This window comes from Strix uralensis, chromosome 16 (assembly GCF_047716275.1).
Source record: "Strix uralensis isolate ZFMK-TIS-50842 chromosome 16, bStrUra1, whole genome shotgun sequence".
In the NCBI taxonomy this organism is placed as follows: Eukaryota; Metazoa; Chordata; class Aves; order Strigiformes; family Strigidae; genus Strix; species Strix uralensis.
The window spans coordinates 15,019,279-15,034,425 of record NC_133987.1 but is presented as its reverse complement, the minus strand read 5'-3'; positions in this window follow the sequence as shown (position 1 = coordinate 15,034,425).

Below are 15,147 nucleotides of genomic sequence, written 5' to 3'. Positions count from 1 at the left end.
CTATTATCAAAAGTTTAAGCTTTTAGTTTAGAAACTAGTAATTGTGAAATAGAGATAGAAAAATGTTTCAAAAGCAGATGTCACATTTTATATGGGCAGTGTTGTCTCACATTAGACATCTACATCCACCTACATTCTTCTGCCAAATACATAGAGATGAAAAAAGATTGATTACATGTTTTTCTGAGTACAAGTCAAGCAGCATACTTCTGTGCTAACTCTGTAAGTGCTGCTGCAAGACAGTTTCAGAAAAAATGTGAAATGTTGGAATGTATTACTAAATCACAGGAGGTATGTTTACTGTGTAAACTCCAGTTAATTTGACATTATGCCCTTCTTGATAGTTGACTAACAATAAAACTCACCTCTTATTATTACTTCTGACAGTAGTGTTAGCTGACTGATACAGTGACCTTTTAAAACATTTGATCGAAAAAGTCCCATTAAGACTATTAAAGACAACCTTTGCAACCCAAAAACAAAACCACAGAAATGTAAGATTTGTTATTTAAATGCCTAATCCTTGTCTCACTTTGGTTTTACAGTTTTAATCTCCTGTGATGTACAGAAACACTGTGTTCTGATGAAAGAACGTTCTTTCACCAGAAATCTAATGTGGAAAGATGGGGTTGCTAAATTGCAATCTAAACATGGAAGAAACACTAACTGAAAGTGGTCAACTACCAAGTTCTACTTTAATTTGCCAGAGTTTTAAAACTTCCTTAAATCTTCTCAAGCTTACCTGGTTTCATTTTCACATTTGTTCAGAACTATTAATATTAAATACTCTTGGCATCAATGGGAATTTAGATACGGAGCAGAAAATACATCCCTCTGGACTCTGTATCCAAATTTTTAACCAGTATCTAATAGATTTTATTTCTATTTATTTTTTATGAAACCTTTTATTATTAATAGTGTTCTCAAAATAAGCTAATGAACTGTAATAGATTTGCATGGTTATGAAGATCGATAATTTATTCATGGAGATGGCACACAGAATAAAGAATTGGCATCAATTCTGCTAGAAGTTAGCTGAGAATACACACTGCTCCTCACTGTTTTGGGGCTTTTCACAGCAGTTTTCAATGAAACGAAAATAGAGGAAAATTCCACTTAAGAGAAGTGTCCTGTTTGAAATATTTTTCAGAGTAGTTTTGAAATAATTCTGGCTCTGAAATTATCTAGATGTGATTTAAAAATTTCTGAAATACAAGAAATAGTATATCCTGCCAGCATATGTGTTCTGGGTTGCAGTAGGGCAGAAATATTTTTTCTTCAGTATTTGCATTAATCAAACACTTTTTCATCCAGTTCAGAACAAATCTGTATGTCTATAGCTCTGTGAGTACAGGCAAATGAATCATGCTTCATATAGTCAGCAATAAATTACCTGAAACTCTACTAGCTTTTGCGTTCTTGCAACAGTTAATGAGACTGAATCTTACATTGGGTATCAGAACACACTGGCAGTTCATGGGCCCTAAGTAGGGATGTTGATTTAGTGGGACTGAACTGAAAATAATATTCTTTTTTTCCACCTTCCTTCTAAATATTGCATAAAATTAAATCCTCGCATCATCCCCTGGGAGGAATGGTATGTATTACCAGAGTAAGGCAAACAGCTTACAGCAGTCAGTGCTCTCAGCCAATGTGGCCCTCACCACCAAGTACAAATGGTTCATTGCCCACTCTTCAGACAACTTTGATCACGACTTGAAATTCTAAACTGTTATTTTTCTAAAGAGATATTAAGCCATGGGTTCTCTGAAACTGCGTGCTCTAACAAATGTATGAAATATTTACTATCCAGGGGGTTGATATCTGAAATATATAATCTGTGGTGAGAGCTCATGTTTTGGGAGGACATACTTTCCCCATCAGGGAATTTCACTTTGAGTTGTTGTTCAGTGAGTCATGTTTAGTGGTTGGAATGAATCTGAGTTATGGCATGAAATTCGCTTTCTGTGAACGTTTATGTCTGACCTTTTTGCTCATACATCTTTTAGAGCAGCACTGAGTAAATGGGAAGGTTTGGTAAAAGACCTATTGTATTTCAGATTTACAGAGTGTGCAGTGTTGGAATTTGCTCAGTAATAAATGACTGGGCAAACTGAAACAGAGATGCTGGATGTGCTGCAAAAACATCACAATAAAAAGTGTGTTGTATAGGGGACTTTCAATGACACAGGAGAATGCAATATAATTTTGTAATTTCCATTCTTTATTAGAGAAAAATAAGCTGCAAATTTAAGCACTGAAACTGAACCAGATTACTTCAGAGATGTTCAAAGCAGGGATTATTTTTCAGGTTGCACAAGAAAAAACAGGGTGGCAGTGACAACAGTATTAACTTTAGTTTTGTGGTGATTCTTGGTACTGACAAGTCCTAAAATATTACTGACAGAGTTTCTTGTTTGGTTGGGGTTTTTTTGTTTTGTTTTGTTTTTTTAATGAAGTAGGTAGAACCAGATAGCAATTAATATTCTGTAATCTTTGGAAGAGAAATCTGGATTTAATTTCCAACATGACATGTTATAATGACAACTGGAGATTGTGTTAATTATCATTCTAATCTGTCCCCACATACTTAGGCAACAGTTATATTCGTTCCCAAATTCATGTCTTGCAAACACGAGTGGTATAAGCTATAGCTTTGCCTGAAAGTCAGATGAAATGGTACATTCTTCTTAATTTTTTTTTAATAGCATCAAGGTCTACCTGAAAAGAATTCTTTCAGTTACAAAAGAAAAAAATGTTCTGACCTATTTCTCCTTCCCCTTTGATTGTCAGCATTTGTGGATATCCAGATAGGCACTGCATAGGCTTTCATAACTTAAATATCTCCAGAAGCAGAAATAGCCTGCAGAGACTAGAGCAGAGCTGTGAATATTTGTGGGTTTTCTTCTTCATTTCACAGATGCTGTTAATCCTTCCTCTCAGAGATATGCTGGTTATAGTCTGAGGCTGTTCAAGGGCCTTGAACTTGCCAGGTTTAAATTGTGTTGTTTAATGATACTGTGCCATACCGGTTCATTTCCCTTGCTATGTAAAAAGATTAAGATGATCCAAATTATGTTAACTCGTAAGGCCTTGTGAGCTGTCACACTGAATTGGCTGTACTCACACTGCTCTAACACAGGACATACATGTCTTTCTGAATACTGGAATTGGAGATAAACATGTTCCTCACAACTGGCACTTTACACTTTGGCTACCAGAGACACTAATCTTGCTTTAACAATATACTGCAAGCACCCATGTGTTTCTGTTATTTTTATTGTACCAGGGCAGGGAGACTCTTAAAGAGAAATATTTCTTATTGCATTAATAATTATGTCTTAATTCATAGTATGGATGCTGTCATTTGATATAGACACAGATAATTCCCTTACAGTCAATGTCTTTAGTCAGACATATTTCACATAAGGGATATCACAAGTCAGAGAACGGTGGGGTGTAGAAGTGGCATGTGTGTGTGTTTCTCCTTGATAGTTTACACAATTTGTATTAAGAAAGAAAAAAATACTTGCAACGGAAGTGTTTGGGTGTTTTTTCTGAAATCATCCAAAGTCAATTATCCAATAGCTAAGAGCACCCAACCTCCAGTAAAAAAAAAAAAGTCTCAACCTTTTGCAAATATTCTGTATAGAAGAGCATCTGAGTTTCTTGCGAGTTGCCAGGTGATCCTGGTTGCACGGTTAATAGTGATATGGCTTTTCATTGAGAAGAATCCAAACATATCCATCCTGGGATCCTGACATTTGGTTATCCAATTAAAGAAAACATTCCACAACACCAGAAGATAACTAGAACCATGCTGTCAGAAGTCAGTAGCTAATATCAGGTGAGATTTCAAAAAGCAACTATTGATTTGTGCATCTGTCTCCATATGTTACTTCTTAAATTGATTACTTTTCTAAAATTCCTGTTAACCAGCTGCTGTCACTGGTTCATTTGAATCTATGATTTTTTAGTTCTTTTTTTATCTATACAGGAAGCACTGAAAAAAGGAAAGTAGCTGGATACATTGAGTTTTGAAAGCTATAGTGAGTTCCTACAGGAACTGACATATTAGTCAGAAGCTCTACACTGAAATGAGAAGACAGTTTAAATTTGGAAAGGTTTAGATCATTTTCCTTATTATAAAGAACACTTTATTATCAACATTAATGGAGACGATTATCTTTGAGTTCGGGTCACATGGTAAAACATTACTGGTTCCAAACATGTCAAGAAGAGTCCATGGAGTATCACCTCACTCTTTACACAGTGGAACAGTCCAATATACTTGAAAAGTGGGATGTGAGAGGAAGCTGGCCCAGGCCTGAAATGTGAAGACATATCAGTCTGAGCCTGAAAGAGTAAATTGCAGGATATTTACCTTTCTACCTTTTTAAAGAAATCTGCCTATCTTCCTTTGAACCGATTTTCATATCTTTTCTCTGTGGCCAACTAGTGAATTTAGTCATCCCTTCCATTCCGGTTGCTCTTCTCTCCCTGAAGTGTTCCTGAAGAACAAATAAACAAAAGGACTCAAAACAAGTCTCCAAGTTAGATTCTACCTACACTTGTAGGCAAGCAGCAGTCATGTGTAGTCCATCATGATGCTGATTTTTGTTTGTAGATTAACTCTCAAACCAACTCTGAAACCCACCATCTGCTTAGTCTAAGCTTTCTTCCTGTTCCATCCAGGATGAAGTAATTTAGCAGCAGAAGAACCTTACACAAAGAAAATTAGAAAGGTTTTCAGAAGAGCTGAAGCTGCTATGCTTTTAATTAAATCTCCCTGGTGTTTTTGTAGTTTTGGGGAAGTTTGAGGTTTAGGGAAAGAAGCATTTGAAATAAACTCCAGAAAGTTAAAAAAACCATCCCGGATATGGTCACATATTCTCATGAATGTCCAATAAATGATAAAAGCTGATTATTTTTTCTGTTATAAACTTGAGGAATAAAAGAATGAACTATCAAAAAATTCCCTTTTGGTTTGTGTGATGGTTGAATCTGACTGCTAAGCATGACAATATGTACAAATGCTGTCACTACCCTGGGAATTATTAGTACTTGCTTAATCACATTAATTAGTGCCCTTTAATGCCCTTTAGTGACATCTTTTCACTTGCAGAAACTTTCTGTTATGGATTTTGTTGAATTAGAAAATATTTTTATGATATTTTCTCTTTCAATACCATTTTAACCTTCTAAAGCTTTTTAGAGTACATATCCTATGATAACTCAATTTCCTGTCTTAATTGTACATTGTTACTTACCAAGATGGAGTGAGCGTGCTGAAAATACCAATTCTCCACTTCAGTGGCCCGTCTGGAGAGGAACATGGCTTTGAGAGGCAGGGACACTGGAAGAGCTCTAAGTGAACAAGAAAGGTGCATGGGGGAGGCATAGCAAAATGTAGCCCTAGTTTTTCACCTTACCCTTTCAAAAAAGAGTTGCTTAAGACTATCTTTTAAAATATTTTTGAATTCTAGAAAGGTGCTAGTTTGACAATCCAGAAAAGAAAGAGCTCTTTTGGGTGCAGTACTTGATTTATGCTTGCCCTCTGGCAATCATTTTTAATACTACAAGGAAGCATCCAATAGACTATAATTTTGCTGACACACAGGTGAAGATCACTACTGAAGTACTATCAAGTTCAAGTTAATTTTACAGAAGTCCTCAAGTATCAGTAACACACATATCATGGATACAGTCAAGCTGCACTGAGGTTTTAGTGATGAAATGGCTCAATATGGCATGCTGAGTTGTTTGTTCTCTCTCCCCACTTAATGCTGATTTTTTCTTCTTACTGAAAATGGTTGTAATAGGTCAAGACAACCATCGAATTTTGACAGTTATTTGAAATTTTTTGTCACATCCTACTGAAAGTCCCAAAATTATTCACTAACATTCCTTTTATTTCCTGCTTCTACTTCCATCTAAATGAAGATGGTATTCCCAGTTCTGTTTTCTTTGTGCAATTTTTCAGCACTAGATTTCTGTGTTGCCCATTCTGACTGTTGTATCTAGCTCTTGCCTTTAGTGCCCTATATTTGCAGTGCAGGCTTCACTGTGGCAGGAATAACTTTTTTTTTTCCTCTTTTTTTTCTGTATGCACACAATAATTGAACTGTGGTTCATGTTGCTGGCTTTTGTGCACACTGCTTCAGTAGCAAAATTACTGAAAGGCAGAAAATGGAGGTGGTTCTTGGGGGAAAAACATGGTATTTGGAAGTGCTCGAAGAAGCCAAACTCCTCCTGGGCATCTCATTCACTAGAGAAAATATAGTCTACAGGATTGTTTATGTATGCTACACTAAACTGTGTGGTCCTGTATTGTATGCTGAATGAAGATCCAATGTCTGTTAAAAGGCTCTTGGAAATCCCATTGTAAAGAGAAAACATGTATTCCCTGAGCAAATAGGAGTAATCATGTCATCCTTGAGCTTATGTTTCTTCTCATTTTTGCCATTCTAAAATTATTCGTAAAGACTATATGGACAAGGGGGTGAATAGATAATCTACGTAGATCAAGTCTTAACTGTGATCAGGTGCATATTGCAATGTTTGGATAATATCCTCTGCTGAAGGAAATCAATTTTTATTGCTATTTACACATGATTTCAGCATAGAAGCTTTTGCCGTCACTTCAGGTGCCTGCTGTGAACTGGTGGTACACTAAAACAAAAAATATTTTGAAGAAAATGTATGTGATAAAATCCCAGAGTAAACATTTAATAAAATTAAGTTATTTTCTATTTGAGCTTGGAGCTTTAGAAGCTGAATGTATGAGTTTGTCTGTAGGGGTTGCAGTAGCCATCAGGTGCCCAACCAAGAGTCTCAGAATTTCAGTATGAATGTACATTGGGCAAGTCTGGGCTCTAACAACCTTGGAGGATGAGCCTTTTGCTATGGATTTCACTTATTCTTTGAGGACAAATGAGATTTAGGTGAGACTTTTCTATCTTAAGGTGTAGGTATCTACATGTAAGCTCTAGGCATCTTGATTCCTTTCATAATTAATGGACAGGCTTTCTTTCATCTCATCCTAAGGCTGACATCTAAAACAACTTAGGTGAATACTAGGTTTCTGTTCATTGACTTCAAAAGGAATCAAGCTGACTAGCTTACTTGAAGGTATCCAAGTGTATGGGAGAAGCTCATGCCAAGTGTCTAAAATAAAAAGGGGTTCAAGAAGTTGAAATAAATTAATTCTTAAAGTTAGTGGCATAGTATCTGGGAATGCAGGTTTATTACTAAGCAGAATTAATCATGGCCCTAAATGCAACCATGCTGTGGTTAGAGAGATGAAGGGAAGGGTACACAAGTCTGTGCTAACAGAAAACAGGAGTGCCTTCACTTCCCTTGGCTATATTTGTTTCTCTGTTCTGTGTTCTCAAGGTAGAAGGTTAAGTAAACTGAATATGAAGTTCTGGCTTCCACTGCCAAATCTTCTGCTTACCTCTAAGGAGATATCTTGAGTTTGAAATGTCTTGGAAGGGAGCAAAATACACAGTACATCTGCCATTGGTTCCAGTTCTTAAAACACCTTCCAAGTAAAGTCTTATTTTAGATGATAAAGTTGTAGCTTAGGGCAGTGTTTGCTTTGAAATCATCTGTGCAATAACTTATTCCAGCAGTTATCAGAAAGAAGCAAAACGTCCCCATAATTTTGGCATAAGCTAGCAGAATAGGATATTTTCATTATAGTTTGGGATATTTAAAATTATGCCTCCCCTGAATGAAACACACAGTGCTATTAAATAACTTTACATTAAGGCAATGGGCAAAACTCCCAGTGAATCAAGGTTCACTGTGTTCCTATCATTCCAGACAAGCAGGGAGGACAGACTTGCTGTGCATTCTGATCTGGAATTGCTTCACCTTATGGCTTGGATAATGAGATATTGATTTTTACAGAGCAGTTCATGTTAGAGGAAAAATGAGAGACTCAGTTGCAATTATGAAAGTCATTTACAATTGAAAGTGGGGAAAGGTTTTCTTTCTGGGTAGCAGATAATAGTCTTTAGCTAAGCCTTTCCCATAGTTGCCAGGACTTTATACAGAGATAAAAAAATGAAAATAAAAAGACTCTCTCAAATATATATACTTCTATATATTTGTGATAGTTACTTACAAAAAAAATTTGAAAAGAAGAAGAAATATTTGTGATAGTTACTTAAAAGATGTCCTCAAACAATTTTTCAGGAAAGATAAATTGAGTTTGTTAAATAACTAATGTCTCAAAGCCCTAGTCCCAGGGACTTTGCACAAAAATCTAGCAAGGCTATCTGGTTTCAGCTGCTCTTAGCAATCTTTTCAGCTGACCTACAACTGCTGAAACAGCAGAAAACATAACCTTCAAGTTGCTCTTTTCTTTTTACAAGCACAACATTACTCATTCCTAAACTCAGTTGTCTGCTTTCACTAAAATCAAACTCTTCCTCCCTAGGCATGGGTCTCTGGCAGCCTTTCTTGGGATTGGATGGAAGAGGGCGTGGAGCGCGCAGGAGGCTGCGTGGCTGGGCAGGCCGGAACAGTGCCAGGTCCCGCTGCACTGGGGCTGGCAGCAATGGAATTACCTTGCTTCACAGTAGCTGGTGTGGTGCTGTGCTTTGCATTTGTGATGCAAACAGTGTCAGTAACACACCAGTTGTTTAGCTATTGCTGAACAGTGCTTGCACAGTGTTGGGCCTTTCTGTTTCTCATTCTGTCCACTCCCACAGTGAGTATATTAGGGGGTGGCAAAAGGTTGGGAGGGGAACCACATGGGTCATCTGACCCAATTGGCCAAAAGTATGTTCAGTGCCATATAACGTCATGCTCAGCAATATGCATGGCAGGGTTTAGTCTTTCCAAGGTAGCCTTTTCTCAGAGACTGACTGGGCACTGGTCTGCTAGTGGTGAGGAACTGCCTTTGCATGAATTGGTTTTTTTCTTTTTCCTTCTCTTATTAAATTGTCTTTATCTCCATCCACAAGTGTTCTTTCTTTTGATGTTCTGATTCTCTCCCCTATGCTGCTGCAGGGGGAGTGAGCAAGCAGCTGGCTGGGTGCTTAGTTGCTGGCCAGGCTCAACGCATCATAGCTAACAACATTTTCAGAGGGCCCGATAGAAGCATCACCTTTCTGCTTGGAAGGGTGGTGGCTTCCCCTTCGGCCCCGTTGAAAACACAGCAGTAAGACACTAGTCTCCTGTTTTCTCTTTCCCTCCTTCTTCCTCTCTCTTGCCTCTCCCCCTGAATTTTCCCTCCCAGTAGCTGCTACTCCTTGCTCCACCACTGCACTATTTGCTGGAGTTGCCTTGCCCAGTTTGCTGCAGGTATTGTGGCAGAGGGCACATGGTAGGCTGCACCCAGGCAGTCATTGCCACAAGTGCTTCTTTGAAGTTTGATCATATTCTGCTTGTTGAGAACTTACATCAATTTCTACATGTGATTTCAGGTTAATACCTTAATACATTTAATTTATAAAATTTAGTTTTTCCACTAAAAGGCTGATTAGCAGTCTAATTGGTAGTCTTCTTGTGGGATATTATGCTCTCCAGCCCTATTTAGAGTAACTTTATTATGAAATTTTTAATACCTAGTTAAATTATTTGCTCAGGAGGAGTATTTGTGTGAATAACACAGATGATGTCTTCAGTGCTTTCTGGCTAGGAAAAAATTAGACAAATAGGTCCTTCAGTATTTGCTTTTCAGTTTTTCCTGGAAGACACTGTGCTGCTTTTAACTGTTCCCTCAGGAATACTTGTTAGAGGGCAAGAATGCTAAATAGGATTGTTAACGTGTTCTTTACAGTTGAATGACTACATAAAGTAGGGGAATATTAGAGAATATTTTTTGTTTTACATATGGACCACTTCTTATCTCTGGAGAGGTAAAAAGTTATGTTTCTGTTTCTATTAGTAATTGCCCTGCTATGACCTCTCCTCTGTTTTTATTCTCTGTTACTTTTCTGTTTGAATGCTTATAAGTTGCCCTGCAACTTTGAGTATCTCCAGACCAATAAAATAAATTAAAAATGTGACTATGAAAACATTGTATTGAAGGAAAGTAATGAAATGAAGGTGGAAAATGCCATAATAAATTATATATTTTAATAAATGACTGTACATTGTAGAATTTCAATTACAGGAAAACATACTTTACACAAGTAATTACTAAAGAAATTACTGGAGAAGCACATCCAGTCGTTGAATTACAGGACACAAATTCTTACTCTGATTGCATCTTCCGTTGTGAGGAGGGTAATCACAGGGAAACACCACGCTCTAATAACACCATCTCTTTAGGATTAGAACTTAATGCTGGATGGGGAATGTGGAAAGATTAATAAAAGGTTGTTGCTTCATGTGCACAAAGAGAATGAATGAAACTAGTTAAACGCAAAGCAAGAGCTTTGATTGTTGGCAGGTAACCTAAGCATTTCTTGTCTTGTACGTGCCTTTCAGTAGGTATTTGGGTTCAGTGTGTCTTTAGGATATCTGTGAATGTGTTATGTATGCATACCCATGGCTTGCTTGTGCGCATTCTATGTACACAGTGTAATTATAACCTTAAGAAGAGAGTGGAACATACCTGTAATATGGTAGGAAATACTGTGTTTCCCTGTTATGGAGTGTCTTTTACACGAGATTGAGATTTTGGTGGCTTTATAGTCCCTTTTGGATGAGAGCTAATAGCTGAAATGTTTGTCATAATTCAAATGGGTATCACATGCTTTGTTACCATAAGGATCTGTAGCATCACCTCTCAACCTCCCAACCATCCCTGGAGCTATCAGCAGGGTCAGTACAATCCAATCAGATCTTACCCATCTGGATTGGGAACTTTAAGGCAGAGACTGGTGCCGCTCCAGGATAGGAAAAGCTGAGCTGGACTATTCACAGTGGTGAATATAACATGTCCCAAGGTATCTTCATGTTTCAGGGTTCAGCGTCCAGCTGACCTGTGGGGAAGAGGTCTCATCTGGCAGTGGCTTTCAAAAGGGGAAAGAAAATGGTAAGTGTCTTGAATGGAGGTGTGACAGAAGTAGTTTGCAGCAGGGACCTGCTTTTTTGATTGCTGTATGTTGGAAATAAGAAAAGCTGGGGAAAAAAAAAGTTTAAAAAAATCTAATGTAAACATTGAAAATTAACAGATTACATGGGAAAAACATACAGTATATGCAATGTGATGTTATATGCACAAAATTAGCAAAACAAAAAATAGAAGTGTAATCTCATTCATTTAGTGTAACTATTTCCTCAGGTGATGTGTGGACCCACATCGTTTTTCTGTTGCTTCATACCTGAGACCAGTCTATTGATTCTAAAGTGTTTGTTTACATCTTAGATGATAAAGGTTATATTTGGTAACCTTTTTTTTTTTTAAAAAAAAAAAAAGACTCTGTGCAAGTCTGTATTTTGCGGGGCATTTTCTTTTAACCCCAATAATTGACCTTTTATTGTGTAACTAGACATCTTTCTCTGCCCTGATGTTAGTAAGGACTGAGTTTAGAAATATTGATATATTTTTAACTGCTGTCAAAGCAAAGAAACTTGTCCGTTTTTGTCCTCTAGATTTTCTATTAATGCCATACTTTTTTCTTTTCTCCACTGGTAATATTGTTTTTTTATGCTTCCTTAGTCTATTCTTCTTGTGCTGTGAGTTCAAGAATGTTCTTGTAGAACCTGGTTATATTTTCATCCTAATGTCACCAGTGAGTCAGTTCAGCACATATTCTTATTACAGTGTTACTCTAGACTTTTTTTATTTAGTAAAAAACATCTGAGTTCTTTTTGAATTTTCTGTGCAAAAATAATCCGTAAAGGTCTCCAGTAGACACTGTACAAAGAAAAATGCATCTATGGGAATACAGTTTATTCCTGCTGCCTGGTATTGCTACAGGTTTTTGATCAACCCCTTACAGAAGAAATGAGAAGTTCTTTTGCTTAATTTCCCTTTTATTTTCTCTTGATAATGATTTAAACATTTATTAGCTTCTCTTCCTGAAATAATATGTATGGTAGGAGAACAAATATTTTCCACAAGATATTCAGTCTATTACTTAAGAACAACACATAGAGGAACAAAGCTTGTCCTATTGCAGTCTGATTCTTCTGAAGTAATTTCAGAATTCACAAAGTGAACATGAACATTGCACAAATATTCATGCTTCCTAAATCACAGTTACATGGGTATTTGCTTGATGTTGTTATTTTCCATAAAAATGTCATGAGGTACTAATGTAAAAATCCATTAATAGTAGATAACACAAGATGTTTAAACATCTTAAAGAGCAAGAAAAACTGTACAAGGATTTGTTCATACAGCTTGCCTATAATTCTGGCTTAGATCACAATTCTGAGGAAGGGCACTGATCTGTCATTATAACCTCTGTTTGTGTTTTATGCGCTGTACAAATTGTCTCCAAGACACACTCAGATATGGAACACAGACCATGAAGTTGGCAAACACTTCAACAGCTTGGCATCGTTTCCATAAATTTGCAAAACAGTTGTTAATACTGTGAGTATTTTGACACAGAGAAGTTAATGCAGTGTAAGCCGTGTTATAAATTTACATCACCAAGGCTGTTTTGCGCTGACTCTCTGTATGGACACACATGGATTTGCATGGAGAGCTAATGCAAAGTAAATTGGGTATGAATTTGCAGCACACTATTTTAAATCAACTCTCATAGCAATAAAGTTAGCAGTTGTCAGATTGCCTTTCCTGGACTCAGCCATTTCAGAGGGGCAACCAAATCCAGCTGCTTCAAACTGCAAAATCTACAGCATTATATTAGACAGTTTAAATTGCTGTGTGACCCCACTTGGGTGTGTGGACTGACAGGAGCTGCTCCAGCTGCAGGTCAGCAGGGATGGGAGTGGCTGATAGCTGCGATCAGGGGCATTTTCTATCAGCACAGCAAGACCTGACCCTTCATGGTCTTAAGTACTTATGAGAGTGAGCTTTATTTCTAAAACAATAAATTCAAACCCAGAATATTAGACACAAAATTACACACAAATCTGAATCCTCAGTCTGTTACTATGAGCAGATTACAATTTTTAAAGCAAAATAGTTTTCAGTGCAGATATAGTTTTTATCAAATTCTACACAGTCTGTGTACTTCAAAAAGTTGTGTTTGTTTATATTTATTCTGTGGATTAGGTATGTATCTTCTTCTGACTGTTTCATGCCTCTGCTTATGTCCTACAAGATGCTGAACATCTCTAGGCTCCTGATGATCTTACATCTTTACTGATTTGAAAATGAATTGAGAACTAAAGATCTCATTCCTCCATCTTTTACCAAGTGCTACTTGAGCTGTGTGATTTTTTTTTTTATTTTTGCCAACCCAACTGATCATTAAACACAGTTCCTCTCTCATTCTGAAACTCAGATGATTGTGTATGATTTACTAATTTAGATTTTTAAAAAGTGCTTCAGTCTTTGTTTACAGACCTTGTAAAGAGCAGTGAAACACACAATATCTTTCTCAGTTTTTTTTCTAACGAATCAACAGTAGCAGAAGAAACAAACAAACAAAACCGTGTAACTGGAAGTCTGCAATTGTTCTTTGTTAGTAAAAGAAATAAAGAACTTATTACCTTAAAGTATGACATGGGATCAAAACACATAATATTAATGGATACATTTTAAAAAGCTTTTAAAAATATTTTTTTTCTGTTAATTCTCAAGGAAAAAAGCATTCTTTGACTGTTTTGGTTTTTTTCCTCAAATGTTAACACTCCCATCCTGAAATAGATATATGGTATCATACATACCCATAGGCTTATGTTTAGTAATATTAAACTGAAAACAAAGCCAGCTAGTCATAGTATACTTTCTCTATTTTTAGGTTTGCTTTTCTTATTCAGGTATATTTTTTTTCCCCTTTTTAGAAAGTCACTTCTGTAGAGAATTGCTTGAAACTTCCATTGGCAGATGTGAGGGGTATCCAGAGAAATAAGGGTTAAAATAACCCCAAAGCTCCCTGATAATAAAGTTTTTGAATGCCAGGCACAACAAGAGCATTTTTTGTATGAGTTCAGATGCCTTTGTGGGAACAGCAAGTGGGCTGTAAATGAAGGCCATGATTTGACAATTCATAAAGAATCTTATTGGTGACTTTTTTCTTTATCTCTAAAATGGAAGTGAGATGATAATGATGGCTGATTTCTAGTCTCCTGCTGCTGATGGAGGTTATCAATCAAATTGGGCCTAGTTACAAAATGAGCCCCTAGAAGAAAATTATAATCAAACTCCTAAGTGTTTATAATCGCTGAGAAACAGAGTAAAAAGCTGTTCAAATAACATCCAGTTGTAGGCACTGTGAACCCTTTAACAAAATCTAAGAACGGTTATTCCTGATTTTCTCACATTTCCTCCTTATGCCTAGCGCAGAATGAATATGCGCTAGCCATCTTGTTATGTTTAACTAGTTAAGACATTTCTGAAGTCAAACATCTTGGTTTTAAAATACACGTAAATATACATATAATGTGAAAGCACTCAGTGGTAGAAAGTCGAGTGGAGGAAGTATAATATCCGTTATCAAAGACAACAGACGCCTGGCAAAACCTTAGCCAGCTATATGGCTTTGGTGTCGTTGCAGAGTCCTGTGTTGCTTCGAGGTGGGAATGACAGTGAGCACTGGGCTGTACCAAGGCGCTGCAAGCTGGGATGAGACCTGTGTCCAGGGCTGCAAGATTGTGTGACAAAAACATCCATCAAATGGAGATGTTTCCTACCTTTCTGCTTGAGTTAAATACCCAAAGAAGGAGAGAGCTATTGTGATCACATGAGGAAACTTGCTGGTACATCAAATTTGTGAAAACCTAAAGCCCTTTGTAGAAATTAGAAGGGTTAAACACATTGTTTGCTATTTTACATGGCAGTTTACTGTGGAAAAGTAAAAGAACTACAGACTGAATTCTCAGCCAGCTGCAAGGAGGTTCTCTGTGATAATACTCAACTTGTATTGCTGACAACACAAAGGGCTGTGAGGAAGTGTCAAATGGTACCAGGGTATGATAGACTGTCAAACTGTATGGGTGGAGCTTCAGATGCTCCAGCAGTGACCTGTAGACACTGAGTGGCATTGTTGCTGTTTTGCTTAGGTAATTTGTTACTGTAGGTAACATTTGTTGATCCAAGTGAAT